This window comes from Triticum aestivum, chromosome 2A, assembly GCF_018294505.1.
Source record: "Triticum aestivum cultivar Chinese Spring chromosome 2A, IWGSC CS RefSeq v2.1, whole genome shotgun sequence".
NCBI lineage: Eukaryota > Viridiplantae > Streptophyta > Magnoliopsida > Poales > Poaceae > Triticum > Triticum aestivum.
Genome location: NC_057797.1, coordinates 761,713,341 through 761,728,901, shown reverse-complemented (window position 1 = coordinate 761,728,901; position 15,561 = coordinate 761,713,341). Strand labels below are relative to the sequence as shown.

At 45.7% G+C, this 15,561-nt stretch overlaps 2 pseudogenes; both read left to right on the top strand.

The window, feature by feature from the left end:
• The first annotated feature begins 2,644 nt into the window (after positions 1 to 2,644).
• LOC123186543 (wall-associated receptor kinase 3-like) lies at positions 2,645 to 6,021 on the top strand (annotated as a pseudogene).
• Positions 6,022 to 7,235: 1,214 nt separating this feature from the next.
• Positions 7,236 to 15,561, top strand: LOC123038236 (wall-associated receptor kinase-like 4; annotated as a pseudogene).

Below are 15,561 nucleotides of genomic sequence, written 5' to 3'. Positions count from 1 at the left end.
CGATCCGCGTCGGCCTCTGCTGCCGCCGCCGCCGGCCTCTCCTTGTGCAGAGGTCACCGCCTGCCGCTCCTTCGCTTGTCGACCGGCCGCCGCCGGCCTCTCCTTGTGCAGAGATCACCGCCCTCCGCTCCTTCGCTTGTCGACCGGCCGACGCACGTGACCGCGCGCCGCCGCCGGCCTCTCCTTATGCGCAGGTCGTGACACTCAAGAAGAGCATGACGAATGAGTAGGTGAAGGACTTGACGGCGGAAACTATGGAGACGGAGGTGACCTTCTCCAGGCCCGGCAACTGTGAAAGGACGACCTCGGCGAGGCTGAACAACACTGGGTACATCCTACCATCCTGGCAGCAGTTCACGTCATGGCCCTTGTAATGGCGGCAGTTGCTGAGCACCACAGATCTTCAGAAGGTAAAGATGCTTAAGTAGTGAAACTGCTTGTTAATTTGGCAAGAGAAGTTAATTTGAGGATTATTTGTTACCCATGCTGTAGCGGAAGGCAACCATGTACAGGTTTAGTTCCATTTGCCGTGGACGGCTCGGGTGAGGGGTAGCAGTCGGAGAGGACGACGGCGGTGTAGTATGTCACGCAGGTGCAACCCATTAGGACGATGGGGTCGAGGACCCAGCCCATCTGTGCCACGGTCCACGGCAGCGCCAGCATGCCGGACCTTCTACCATTTTGATCTTGTAGGGATCTTGACCTTACAAGAGGGCTTCCACATGGCGGAACTGAGCAAGATGTATTACTCCAAATATTTAGAGGATAGATATTATTATGCAAATATGAAGAAAAATCACCGGGTGGATATTTCCTGACAAAAAGTACAGAACTAAGTTGTGGTTTAAAATACACTTCAAGGAAAACGGAATAGCAATGTGATTGCTTTATATACTGCTTCAGTGATACTACTTCCATCTCAAAATATAAGGTGTTATTGTAGATAAACTAGACTTAAAAAATGTCTTACATTTTGAGACGAAGGTAGTAGCTTTGTACACTGCTTCAGTGTTTATAACGGAGCCGATCGCAGTTTAGATATATGAAAAAGGAGGGATAACAACACAAAATTCAAGTACAACCAAGTATATTTTATTTGTTTGTGTATGTAATTTCATACATTAGAATTTTTATCTATAGTACAGTATGACCAAAGTTTTATCCTATGAAAATGATTACTTCAGATTGTATTTCAGGGTGAAACATTTCCCAACAGAAAATGTATTGGTTATTGCTCTTTGGGCCAGCAAACTCCCTTCTTATTTGGTTTAGTTCGGCATTGAGTTATGATGGCATATTTTTGTCCTTCACAGGTTAAATGAGCATTGTATAAATGTCTATCTAAGTTCTCTTTCTTGTTCTTCTATAAAGGCCAGTATAGATTTTTCAATGTATTTGGGACTGTTTGACTACTGAACAATACTGCTATGTTGTCCATTTATCTTGTCTTTGCAATATCTATAGGAATACTAATATAAAAGTATTATGTGTTGAACAGATATGTATCTCTTTTGATTTTGCATTGCTTGTTATTTATGCGTAGCTTTATATGTGGGATTCTATTTCAGGACACCTTTTTCAGTTGTTAGTTGAGGACTTGAGGTGCTTCTGATTTTCTCAATCGGTTGAAGCATGTGGGTGCCTTTCTGAATGTCATTTTCTCTTCCTTGCATCTCAAATGCAAGCAAGCAAGCTTCTAACAAGGCATAGAAGAATCCAATGAGTATGTTCCAGAACCTCTTTTATATTACTTCATCACAAAAAGTTACTGCAATATTTGCTTTTTACCTAAATACACATGACAGACTTGAATGATTTTCAGTTATATTGCATCATGCCCGATTGGTGTGGTTATAATAATTCTTATTAGAATCACTGGCTGGTTTCATGTAGCAGAGCTTATTTTGTGGATGGATGCATTGGTTTATGTTTGCAGCCTTGTAGATTTTCCCTAATGATATGGAGTTGATTACGATGAATGATGCGCTCCACTAGGAAAATGTTTTCAGTGTTCTTTGCCAATTTTTCATTTGTGTAATTACAAAAAGTAGGTTCTCAACATTACCTATTTAATAGGAAAACTTGAATACAAGGGTTTGCCAATATGTTCACTAGGGTTTTAATCCGAGTAATTTTCGTGTGATACAACATTTTTAAACATCTCTATTGCCTCTCTTATGTTGGTACATCAATATATTTTCTTCCTAGGATGAATGCTGATTGTTTTCACATGATGATACGTGCGTGCACGTGCAAGCTTACTAGTCTATTACAGTATGTGGCAAGTGAAGGAAGAGAAAGGGATGGGCTTTGCAAGTTGCAACGGCTGTAATCAACTCGCCGTGGAAGGTGAGAATACGCCTAATAATTCTGGAACCTAGAATTGTTAACACCTAATCCATCGAATGCAGCCATGTATTAGCTGAAACTCCGGTGGGTGGGTGTTAAACTCGCTTGGTTCCGGCTGAGGAAATTGTTAATCAGTAGGAAGATTCAGAGACGCTTCTTCTTTCTTAAAAAATGGAGTATCATGACCACTAGACCGTTTACTTTTGTGAGTTAAGCACGAGGTCCGGCCGCCACCACGTGCCCATGTTGTCATGCCTTGACTAGTTCCCCACGGCCCGTTGGGGTCAAGAGCTCTGCGTGCATACATACATACATAGAGCGCTCAGCTCGATCGAGGTGTTGGCTTCTCCACAACACATCTCCGGCCGTGCCTTTGTCGTGGGGAAGGCAGACCCTGAAGCCCTCGAGATACTTGTTCATCGACGAGCACTGAACCCCTCCTTATTTCAGGTGAATTTGTCATCAGCATGTTTTGTCTTTTGTACAAGCGTTAATTCCATTTTTTCTTTTTTGATTTAAGTGAAAGCTAGATGCCTATTTGTGCCCAAGACTCTGAATTGCTGAGGTCACCTAATGGCAAACGCTAAATTTAACACCTGCGCCCTTTGTTATTGCGACCAGGGGCCGCGAGTAGGTTCCTCAAAGCAGAGTTAAGTTTTTTGGTCAGTAAGCAGAGTTTAAGTTGTTCATGAAACAAGTTTCAACTAGGACCAACATGATTGAATCTGTTCTTGCCTTGATGACATATCCTGGTTTGATAAGATCCTTCTATAGCAAAAAGGAAAAAACAACTGTTGTCATATATAGGATACTTATAAGCCGATGTTTTCCCTACATATTTGGAGTAATAATCTACAACAATCAATGGGGGACTATCCTCCTTTCCTGGAAAAAAAATACATGGCCTCAATTTTCATTCCACCAACTGTTTTTTTGTTTTGTTTTCTTTTTTGAAAAAAGATGTTTTTTATTTTCTCTGAAACCAAGGTGTCTATTTAGTTGACAGTGTCACATTTATTGACTCTCCAGTGGAAGAATATGCAAGCATTGTTGCAGCTTGGCCTCTGCCTCATATTGCTTGCAGCACAATATGCCCCAGCTGGAAGTGCGGTTCCTAGTTCACACTGCCGAAGACAGTGTGGGAATGTCGAGATACCATACCCATTTGGTATAGACCCGGGCTGTTCGCTCGGAGACGGCTTCCACCTCGACTGCAAGGTCCACGATGGCATAGAGAGGCCATTCAGGAGTGTATTTGAGGTCCTCGACATCTCCTTGAAGCAAGGGACAACCCGAGTGCTCAATTTCATCGTGGGGTATTGCTACAACACCTCCACTGGGAGCATGGAGTATTTTGGCCGATACGGGGGGCTCAATGAAGGCGTTTCTTCTCCATACCGCCTCTCCGATGTCCAGAACAGGTTCATGGTCATCGGCTGCAACGCCCTGGCCTCCATCTCGGACCGTGACGGCACAGGCTACGAAGGCTATGGAGCCGCGGCGTGCCGCAACCAGTCGGACCTAGTTGATGGGTCTTGCTCTGGTATCGGATGCTCCCAGACAACGATACCGAAGAGGATGTACTTCTACGCAACAACCTTTTTTAGCATGGTCAACAATAGTCAGATATGGAAGTTCAATCGGTGCAGCTATGCAGTGTTGATGGAAACAGCGTCATTCAGGTTCAGCACTAAGTACATAACCACCAACAAGTTCAATGGCACAAATGATGGGCGGGTGCCTGTGGTGCTCGACTGGGCTGTGAGAGATATCAAGTCATGTGATGCTGCAAAACAGAATAAGACCGACACTTATGCATGCCTCAGTAGCAATAGCAAGTGTGTGAATTCCAGCAATGACCAAGGTACATGTGCAATTGCACCAATGGCTATGAAGGAAACCCTTATCTTCCTGGTGGATGCAAAGGTACCAATTATTAGCTCCGAGCTAGTGACGGTCTATATTTGCACTAATATCAATCAAATTGCACATTGGATGTAGGGTCCCTTTATCTTATTTGAAACTAGATTATTTTGTTTGGCTACTTTTGTTGCAGATATTAATGAATGCGATCACAACCCATGCCCTTCAGATGGTGTTTGTCGCAATATCGCTGGAGAATACCGATGTTCTTGTCGAGTTGGAAAAAAATATGCCAAAGAAAGCAATACATGCAACCCAAATGCAGGCTTCATAATAGGTAACGACCGAACAAACATGAACACCTAGCTAGGTCATTAACTTTATCGCACTCTTGTGCAATGTCATGAAATAAAAGAGTAATGTGAAACCAATCTAATGTTAGCTAATTTACACCAACTATGTTCTACTCTCTCTCTCTTTCTCTCTCTCTCTCTCTCTCTCCCCCCCCCCATTGGTCTCAAAAATAATTCTCTCATATAATGTTGTTATCAGGACTTACAATGGGATTATTTGGTCTGATGGTTATCATCATGATTTCCGTCTTCTGGGGACAAATGACAATTCAAAAGAGAAAATTGAATAAAGTTAAGCAGGAGTATTTTCGCGAGCATGGAGGCTTGCTTTTGTTTGATAGGATGAGATCAGAGAAAGGTCTTTCTTTCAATGTATTTTCAGAAGCTGAACTCAGACATGCCACTGATAACTTTGACATTAGTAGAATACTTGGAAAAGGAGGCCATGGAACAGTCTATAAAGGGATAATAAAGAGCAGCATGCCAGTTGCAGTTAAAAGATGTGGAATAGTTGATGAAAGACAGAAGAAGGAATTTGGGAAAGATATGCTCATTTTATCGCAAATCAATCACAAGAACATTGTTAAACTCTTGGGTTGCTGCCTTGAGGTGGAAGTTCCTATTCTAGTCTATGAGTTTGTCCGAAATGGTACATTGTTTGAGCTTATCCATGGCAAGAACCAGGCATTGCAAATTTCCTTCAGCACTCTCTTAAGGATCGCTCATGAAGCAGCCGAAGGTCTCAGCTTCCTACATTCATACGCGTCTCCCCCAATTATTCATGGTGATGTGAAAACTTCCAACATCTTGCTTGATGATAACTATATGGCCAAAGTGTCAGACTTTGGAGCCTCCATATTAGCCCCATCTGACAAAGAGCAGTTTGTTACAATGGTTCAAGGTACATGTGGCTACCTTGATCCTGAATACATGCAAACATGCCAGTTAACAGACAAAAGCGACGTGTACAGTTTTGGAGTTATCCTTTTAGAGATCCTCACCGGCCAGTTGCCACTAAAGCTCGAGGGGACTGAGAAGCCAAGAAGCTTGTCATTGATTTTCCTTTCTGCTATGAGGGAGAATAATCTAGAAGATGTGTTGGTGAGCCAAGTGAAAGGTCAAGCAAGTATGGAGTTGCTGCGAGGACTTGCAGACCTGGCTAAGAAATGCCTAGAAATGTGTGGTGACAACAGACCATCCATGAAAGATGTCGCCGATGAGCTAAATAGATTGAGAAAACTTTCACTACATCCTTGGGTACAACTTGAGATGGAGATGGACAAAGAAAATCTTCTTGGGGGAGAATCTACTAGTGGTTATGAAATAGAATTAAGTGGGTATCCAGTGGACCAAAGTGAGAACCATCCCATAAACCCAGGAAGTTCCTATTATGCAAGATGACTAAACATGTAGAATGATCTATATATTACTACATGCAGTTACATCTGTTCCTTCTGAACCTCGGTACCACATGTATTTTTATTTTGAGGTAGTATTGCTGCTAATGTGTGTAACTTTTATAATAGGGAGTCTATCTCCTACAACTCTATAGTTTGCAAATTCCAAATTGTGTTTTTTAATCCATTCGATGTGTGATGTATGTTCAACAACAAAAATCCATTGGATATCAAATACATATGTATATTAGACCCAAATGAAATATACAATTCACTCACGCATGCTACTTGAAAAAAACTATCTCCGATCCAAGGCAGATCCTATTATATTGGTTTGTTTTATTTTGATATATGTTCCAATATTAAACATATTACTACTTGAACAAAACTATCTCCGATCCAAGGCAGATCCTATTATGTTTGTTTGTTGTATTTCAATATATGTTCCAATAATAAACATATTATTTTCCACAAAAGGTTGTACAAAGTAGTTGTCCCTACTTCGTTGGTTGATTTTTCCAAGGAAAAAATAACATGAAGAAATGTATAGAGATAACTAAATGTTGTATTAATATTGAAAAACTAGCAATGCACATTCACACCTACGAGGAGTTGAACCAATTGTGCATTTGCTTTTCTGCCTAAGGGCATCTCCAACGCGGACCCTCAACCGCCCGCATATGTCTAGACCGCGTAGTCTAGACGTGTTGTACCATCCAATGCGGTCCTGTGTCAATCCAACGAGAGGTCCGGATGTACTTTTTCTAGCAAACTGGAGAAAGTGGGGTTGGGCTTTGCGGGCGACCAGGACGTTGCCACGCCCGTGTCCGACCGCCCTGGCCCACTGAAAACCCGTCTTCCTCTCCCGCGTGTGTTTTCACACGGCGCCAGCTAGTCGTATTCATGCTGCTATAGAGGGGACGCTTCGCAATGACGCTAGCCAAAAGCGGACACGACCTCTCACTGGCGCCGACATTGAAGCATCGTGTTGGTCGAGAGAGCCGCCCGTGCCGCGTCCCCGGTGTCTACGCCTGTTCAATGCCGCATCGACGCTTGCTGTATGGGATGGGATAGATATCTATCATGCCGATCAAAGCAAGTCCGTCCATATGCCGCCATTAAGCAGGCTCGCTGGCCGAGGAACCAACTCCGGCGCTGCGCGTTGACGCACCCGGACAGTTTGTCTCACCGAATCCGCTATTTAAAGGCGGCTAGACCTGGCTAACTCCACACCACACCACAACACACCCTCCTCTTTTGCTCCACATCGGCCATGACCACGAGCGGGAACACTCTGTGGGATAGTCTGTCGCTGGAGATGAAGCACAAGGTGCCCGCCCTTGTAGCCGCCTTGCATTACCGCTGTGCCAGGCGGATCGAGCAGGGTATGCCAGCCAACCCGTCTGAGGTCTCTGACGATGACCCACGAGCTCCAACGATGACACGACGTCGGACCCCGCGCCGATGCATGTCGGCCTGACCATGGAGTAGGTGCAGGCGCACTACGTCACCGTCACGGTAGAGGAGGAGCAGCCTACATCGGCGTTCTGGCAGGTGCGGGAGGAAGAGAGGTACAACCTATTCCTCCTTGAGCAACACCGACTAGTGGAGGGGCAAATCTACAACAAGCGCGCAAGCGAGGGGACCATGCTCGCCATGGCATCGACAAACCTGAACTTCGTTAAGGAACGATGCATGCTTTATGAGGCCGTGCGCGCCATTCGCAATGAAGTTCTGGTGCAGCCGGACGCAGATGTGGTTACTAGCTGAGCATCGACGCGCTGCCGTCCAACTTTTGGGGGTGCACGTGTGTAACACCCCGGATGTAATTTACCTTATATGTACTCCAACTCTTGCCGTTTCCGGCGCTAAGTTATTTTATTTCCTCGGGTTCGGGTTTTTGTCTCCGTGTGTTGTTGTCGTTGTCATGTATCTCATATCATGTCATCATGTGCATTGCATTTGCATACGTGTTCGTCTCATGCATCCGAGCATTTTCCCCGTTGTCCATTTTGCATTCCGGCGCTCCTATCTCCTCCGGTGGTCCTTTCTACCTCTTTTCGTGTGTGGGGGTTAAACATTTCCGGATTGGACCGAGACTTACCAAGCGGCCTTGGTTTACTACCGGTAGACCACCTGTCAAGTTTCGTACCATTTGGACTTCGTTTGATACTCCAACTGTTAACCGAGGGACCGAGAAGGCCTCGTGTGTGTTGCAGCCCAACACCCTTCCAATTGGGCCCAAAACCCACCAAAACCCTCTCCATCATCTAGAGCGTTCGATCACGATCACGTGGCCGAAAACCGCACCTCATTTGGACTCTCCTAGCTCCTCCTATGTATAAATAGGCATCTCCCCTAAAAATCCCGGATCCAATCCAACCCCAAACCCTAGCCCCGCTTCATCCGCGCGCCGGACACGTCCGGGTCACGCCGGACAAAGTCGCCGCCGCCGCCCCGCGCCAATAGGGCGCCGCCACCTTTCCCGGGGCGGGACCGCTTCGCCACCACCGCCTGAGGCCCGCCAGGCCCGGAGCCGGCCCCCGCGGCCCAACTAGGGCGCGCCGCCGCCTTACGCCTCCCTCGCCCGAGCCGGCGAGCTCCAGCCGCCGCGCCTCCGCCCGCCGCCCTGCTCCACCTCGCCACCGGCCGCCTCCGCCGCCACCTCGTCGCCAAGGGCTGCGCGCCACCGACGCCGGCCACCTTCGACCCCGTCCGGCGCCGTCCGCCGCCCGGAGCTGCCGTGCCCCTCCGCGCCTCCTCTCCGACGCCGGCGACCTCGCCCCCGCCGGCCACTTCTTCTCCGGCGACGGCCAACCTTGAACGGCGTGCCTCGTCAGATCCAGATCCGAGCTACAGTAAACCCTAGCGAGGGTTGACTTTCTCTCCACTCCCCTGAACTTTTGGCATTTTACCGTGCTATAACTCTCTCTCCGTAGCTCCGATTTGGGCGTGTAGCATATCAAAATGTTCGTCTCAGAGAGTAAATCATTTCATCTCATTGCATCATTTTCATTTGAGCTCATTTTGATGCCCGAAATGCTGTTGGAAGAGAGCTATTTGAGATAATTGTCAGATCTGCTGCACCAAATAGCTATTTGTCATTTTTGCCATGTTTAATGTGTGCATGATATGCTCCTGAGCTCTACATGTGTTTTGTTATATGCCATGCCATATTTACAGAGTGCTTACCATGTATTTTTGTGATATGTGTGGTGACTAGCACAAGCTTGCAAAGTAATGCATTCATTAATGCTGATTTCAGGGACTTGGAATTTCACTAAGTCCTTGATCTGTTCTTATCAATATGCCATATGTTCATGTTGTTTCCTAGTGATATGTGCCTCTTTTGAGGATGATCAGTAAGGATGTTTTGTTAACATTGTGGTTCTCTATCTATCCATGTCTTTGTTTACAATTATGGAGCACCCTAGGTTGAGTCAATCGAGCTCTACTTTTGCTATTTCGTGAATCCTGGCAGATTGTTTATTTGTTAGCGATTTTGCCGAGGATGTTGTTGTTGATCCGTGCATGCTATGTTGTTGTTATTGCCATGTCTAGCTTCTATGATATGTATTCTTGATGGGTGTATGCTTAGTTTGTCATGCCTTGCTCTGTAGTGAGTGCATCGAGCTCGTAAACATGCCTACTCGTTAACATATTTGCATGCTCCAGTTTTTCTCTAAGTCTGTAATCTGATTATGTTTTTGCCATGTTCACATGCTTGCAATTGTATTTTCTGATCCCTTTTGGCTCAAGGTCACTAAGGGACTTTTATTAAGTGCTTTGAGTATCTTCATGTCATGCCTTGCTTTGCCATGTTAAGTTCCTGTAGCATATAGTTTTCATGCTCCAAAGTGTGCTACCTGATGTGAAATTCCAGACTTGTGTTAATTTCACTAAGTCTGAAACCTGTTTATCAATTGCACTTTTGCCATGCTTTTTTGAACCTGTTAATGGATGAATTGGCCGTAGCTCAGTGTTCATCTTTTGTCAAGCATCATGAGTGCATCCCTGCCATGTATTTTGTTGCCATGTTTGAGTGATGTAGCATATTTATCTTGATGCATTTAGATGACTACTTGCTGTTTATCGCAGACCGGTGCCATATTTGTTTTGCTTGTCATTTCCAAACCGTGCATCCGATTCCGGAGATCTTTATATCGATTTCAACCGAAATCACCTCACCTTCCAGTGGCACTCTTGGATTTCCAAGTTGAGGCCAGGTTCAATCATTCCTTGTCAAATCTTGCATATGCATCATATATCGCATCCCACATAGCATACCATGTTTGCATCATGTTGTTCGAGCTTTGCACATGGTTGATTGTGTTCCTTTTGCTTGTTTGTCTTGTTTGGGTAGAGCCGGGAGACGAGTTCGCTAACGAGGAGCCCGTTGAGTTTGCTTACGAGGATCAAGTCAATTCTGACAACTTTGCAGGCAAGATGATCATACCCTCGAAATCACTTCTATCTTTGCTCGCTAGATGCTCGCTCTTTTGCTATGCCTATGCTACGATACCTACTACTTGCTTATCATGCCTCCCAATTTGCCATGTCAAACCTCTAACCCACCATGTCCTAGCAAACCGTTGATTGGCTATGTTACCGCTTTGCTCAGCCCCTCTTATAGCGTTCCTAGTTGCAGGTGAAGATTGGAGATCGTTCCTTGTTGGAACATTGTTTATTGTTGGGATATCAGTATAATATCTTGTTATCTTAATGCATCTATATACTTGGTTAAGGGTGGAAGGCTTGGCCTTTTGCCTAGTGTTTTGTTCCACTCTTGCCGCCCTAGTTTCCGTCATATCGGTGTTATGTTCTCGGATTTTGCGTTTCTTACGCGGTTGGGTGATAATGGGAACCCCTTGACAGTTCGCCTTGAATAAAACTCCTCCAGCAATGCCCAACCTTGGTTTTTACCATTTGCCACCTAGCCTTTTTCTCTTGGGTTTCGCGGACTCAAGGGTCATCTTTATTTTAAACCCCCGGGCTAGTGCTTCTCTAAGCATTGGTCCAACCCAGATCACCGTGCGGGGTCATCCCTAGGCAACTTGGGTCACGTTGGCTTCCGTACGCTTAGCTTATCCGGTGTGCCCTGAGAACGAGATATGTGCAGCTCCTATCGGGATTTGTCGGCACATTCGGACGGTGTTGCTGGACTTGTTTTACCATTGTCGAAGTTGTCTTGTAGAATCGGGATACCGAGACTGATCGGAATGTCTCGGGAGAAGGTTTATCCTTCGTTAACCGTGAGAGCTTGTGATGGGCTAAGTTGGGACTCCCTTGCAGGGATTTGAACTTTCGAAAGCCGTGCCCGCGGTTATGGGCAGATGGAATTTGTTAATGTCCGGTTGTAGATAACATGAACCTTAACTTAATTAAAATGAATCAACCGCGTTTGTAACCGTGATGGTCTCTTCTCGGCGGAGTCCGTGAAGTGAACACGGTGTTGGAGTAATGTTTGCCGTAGGTTGTTCTTTAGTTCTTCGTTCGTGCTTTGCCTTCTCTTCTCGCTCTCTTTTGCGAACATGATAGCCACCATATATGCTAGTCGCTTGCTGCAGCTCCACATATTACCTTGCCTTACCTATAAGCTTAAATAGTCTTGATTGCGAGGGTGCAAGATTGCTGAATCCCCGTGGCTCACAGATTACTTCCAAACCAGATGCATGAACCGATGATTCCGTTCCAGATGATGCGCTTGACCTCAAGTGGTAGTTCGACGAAGACTCACGCCGTTACTATGTGTCTTTCCCTGATGATCAGTAGTGGTGCCCAGTTGGGGCGATCGGGGCCGTATCGCATGTTGGGGTTGATCTTTTATTTTGGTACCGTAGTCGGACCATGAGTGTATTGGATGATTGTAATGTTATTTATGTACTTGTGTGACATGGCGAGTGTAAGCCAACTATGTACCTTTTCCCCTATTATCTATTTACATGGGTTGTTGTGAAGATTACCTTACTTGCGACATTGCTTTCAATGCGGTTATGCCTCTAAGTTGTGCTTCGACGCGTAGGAGATATAGCCGCATCGAGGGCGTTACAACGTGGTAGGTGGACATTGCCGGACCGTCCACGTCCATCATCAACCTCACGTCCACCGGCGCCGGTGACGTATAGGTCACGGACTCCTCCGAGGATGGGGAGGGCATGGGAGGCGGCAGGGCATCGTGTCCCAAGTGGGCCGGTCTGTCTGCCATGTTCTGCTCTTCCTCGCCGGAGACCACACCTTTACTTCATGGGTCTTGAATGCCGCCGCCATTCATGGCGACGGCAGAGACGTGGTCGCCGATGAGGAATACAAAGGAAGTGGATACTGGCCGCTGCCATAGGATAGGTTTAGGGTCAGAACGCTTGTATTTGTTCTGAATGTTTGAAATGTAATGAAATCCGTCGTTTGCTTGAATTTCGTCCGGTTAGTTGAAAAGGTGTTTGAAATGTAAAAAAGGTGTTTGAAATGTAAGAAGGTTAACGTTGGAGATGCCCTAAGGTCATTTCTACCCGATCCCCAATAACCCTATAAGGGAGGATGAAAATATGTTTTAGCCCTTTATGCCGCACCTAACCGATCCCCTATCTAGTCTAAGGGAGGATAAATTTTACTCCGTGTTGCACCGTTTCCGTAAATATACCCTGTCACCACGGGAATTTTCTGCGTCCTCTTTGCCCGACCCACCTCTATCAAGACCACCACCGCCGCCGTTGCGCTCTCCGGCCAGCAGCCGCCGTGAGGAGCTCGCCAGCCAGCAGCCATGGTGCGGCTGCTGCTGCTACTGCTTGCTCCGGCTGCGAGTGGGCGACGACATCGCAGGAACCAGAGAGTGGGGAGGGGCAGATCCCGACGGCGGGGAACGAGCGCGGCGGAGGCATGTCGCCGAAACTCGCCAGATCCGACGCATAGGACAGTGCGGACATGATGATCTGAGGTAGGAGAAGGTGCGGCGGTGTGTGCGGGTGCTGGTGGGCGACAGAGTATATTTCGTCCGGTTAGTTGAAAAGGTGTTTGAAATGCATGCGGGTCTCTTCAAGACCTCTATGTTGGAGGTTACCTAGGCTTTTCTCCTTTGTTATTAATGACAAACTCTCTGTGAATGAATTCCTCATCTCTCAGGACCTATACTCAATGTTCTTCTTGCCTTTGTCACATGAGGCTGCTCTGGAGCTGCAAGTTTTAGAAGCTTGGATACTAGACTTACATAGAGACATCACTCTGCCAGATGTTTGGCTATGGCCTGGAAAATCTGGTGAATATTCTGCCAAGAGTTTTTACACTCTTATGCATTCTCATTTGCCAACCATATTGCCATGTAAGTGGTTGTGGGATAGCAAGTGCACCATGAAGATCAAAGTCTTTCGTTGGTTGTTGTTTTTTGATAGACTCAATACCAAGGACTTATTAATTCGTAGGCGCTGGAGATCACCTATGGATGACAATCTTTGTGTTATCTGCAATGAGCTAGTCTATGAGGATAGATTGCACTTGTTTTTTAACTGTAACTTCAGTCGCAGAGTATGGAATTATGTTTCCATTGACTGGTCCAGGGGCTCTGAAATTCAGCAATGTATTCAACATGCAAGATCAAGGTTTAAGCATCCCTTCTTCTTTAAAGTTATGCTCACTGCAGCTTGGAATATATGGATCCTCAGGAATGGCAGGACTTTCAGAGGAGAAAATGCAACTTTTGCTGCTTGGAGATGTAATTTTATACATGATCTTACTCTTCTAGCTCATAGAATGAGAGTAAATATTAGAGACAAGTTGTATGCTTGGATTAACTCCCTCACTTAGCTATAGGTAGGTAGGTAGTTAGATTCTATTTTTTCTTCCTTTTATTTCTTGCTTTCTTCTCTAGCTTGTACAGTTGCTACTTCTTTGTTTAATAAAGGGATGTGGAGCTTTGCTCTACAGTAAATATTAAAAAAAATGCATGCTGGTCAGCATTGAAGATGCCCTAAGTGAGCATTCTTCTTCTTTTTGAAAAAATGGTTCAAATCTTTAAAAACGTTGGTGGTAAGTCCCTTTTTAGTATGAGTTCCTTAATAAAATGGACGTGAACACATGGCTCGTGTAGTTTAGTGGGGAAGAGGACACCTCATCCGGTAAATCAAATCCTAGCTCTTTCTTCCATAACTTTGGCATTCGTATACTCTACCTCCAATCAACACAATTTGTTGGATTTAGGACGTTCCCATGTAAGTAATTCGTAGATTGCTAATTTGAAGCAAAGCTAGCACACGATGGGCTTGTTGGGGTGCAAGGTGAAGATCCCTCCTCTCTACCCACCGCCGCCACGGCCACCGTACCTCACCACCTGCCCGTCGCGACCGTAGACCTCCTCCCCGTTTGGATCTCTCGACCGGCGCCGCCACGCCGGCCACCAGGTACCCCCCGCAGCAGCAGCAGCAGAGAGGACGACCAGCGCTACCACGCCCGCGGCGGGGAGGGCGACGTCTCTCAGGCTCCACCTCAGTTGTATCTAAATCATGAGAGCAGAGAGATAATAAAAAACAAATTGATGATTCATATACGTCGTTTTCTGTTTTAGCTAGGAATGGTCGTACCTGCAAAGCTTCAGGTAATTTCCTACGCTGCATTACGCGTCGTGCCACGAGGATATGGTATAGGGACTAGGAAGAGAAAGGGATGGGCTTTGCAAGTTGCAACGCGCGGCTGCAATCAACTTATATCTAATAATTCTGGAACGTAGAATTGTTAACAGCTAATCCATCGAATGCAGCCATGTGCAGCTAGTATCCACTATCCAGCAAAGTATACATTAATTAACTGAAACTCCGGTGGGTGGGCGTTGCATGTTTCATGCTTGGTTTCAGTTGAGGAATTTGTTAGTCAGTAGGGAGATTCAGAGACGCTTCTTGCTTACAAAGATCGAATATTATGAAAACTTAAAGGAACTCCAGACCGTTTACTTTTGCTAGGTATAAACACGCACGTCTCCCCCAATTATTCATAGCGACGTGAAAACTTCCAACATCTTGCTTGATGATAACTATATGGCCAAAGTGTCAGACTTTGGAGCCTCTATACTAGCCCCGTTTGACAAAGAGCAGTTTGTCACAATGGTTCAAGGTACGTGTGGCTATCTTGATCCTAAATACATGCAAACATGCCAGTTAACAGACAAAAGCGACGTGTACAGTTTTGGAGTTATCCTTTTAGAGACCCTCACCGTCCAGTTGCCACTAAAGCTTGAGGGGTGTGAGAAGCCAAGAAGCTTGTCATTGATTTTCCTTTCTGCTATGAAGAAGAATAATCTACAAGATGTGTTGGTGAGCCAAGTGAAAGGCCAAACAAGTATGGAGTTGTTGAGAGGACTTGCAGACCTGGCTAAGGAATACCTAGAAATTAATGTGTAGTGACAACAGACCATCCATGAAAGATGTCGCTGATGGGCTAAACGGACTGAGAAAACTTTCACGGCATCCCTAGGCACAGCTCGACATGAATATGGATGAAAAAAAGATCTTCTTAGAGGAGAATCTGCTAGTGGTTATGAAATAGAATTAGGTGGGTATCCAATGGACAAAAGTGAGAACCATCCCATAAACCCACGAAGTTCCTATTATGCAAGATGA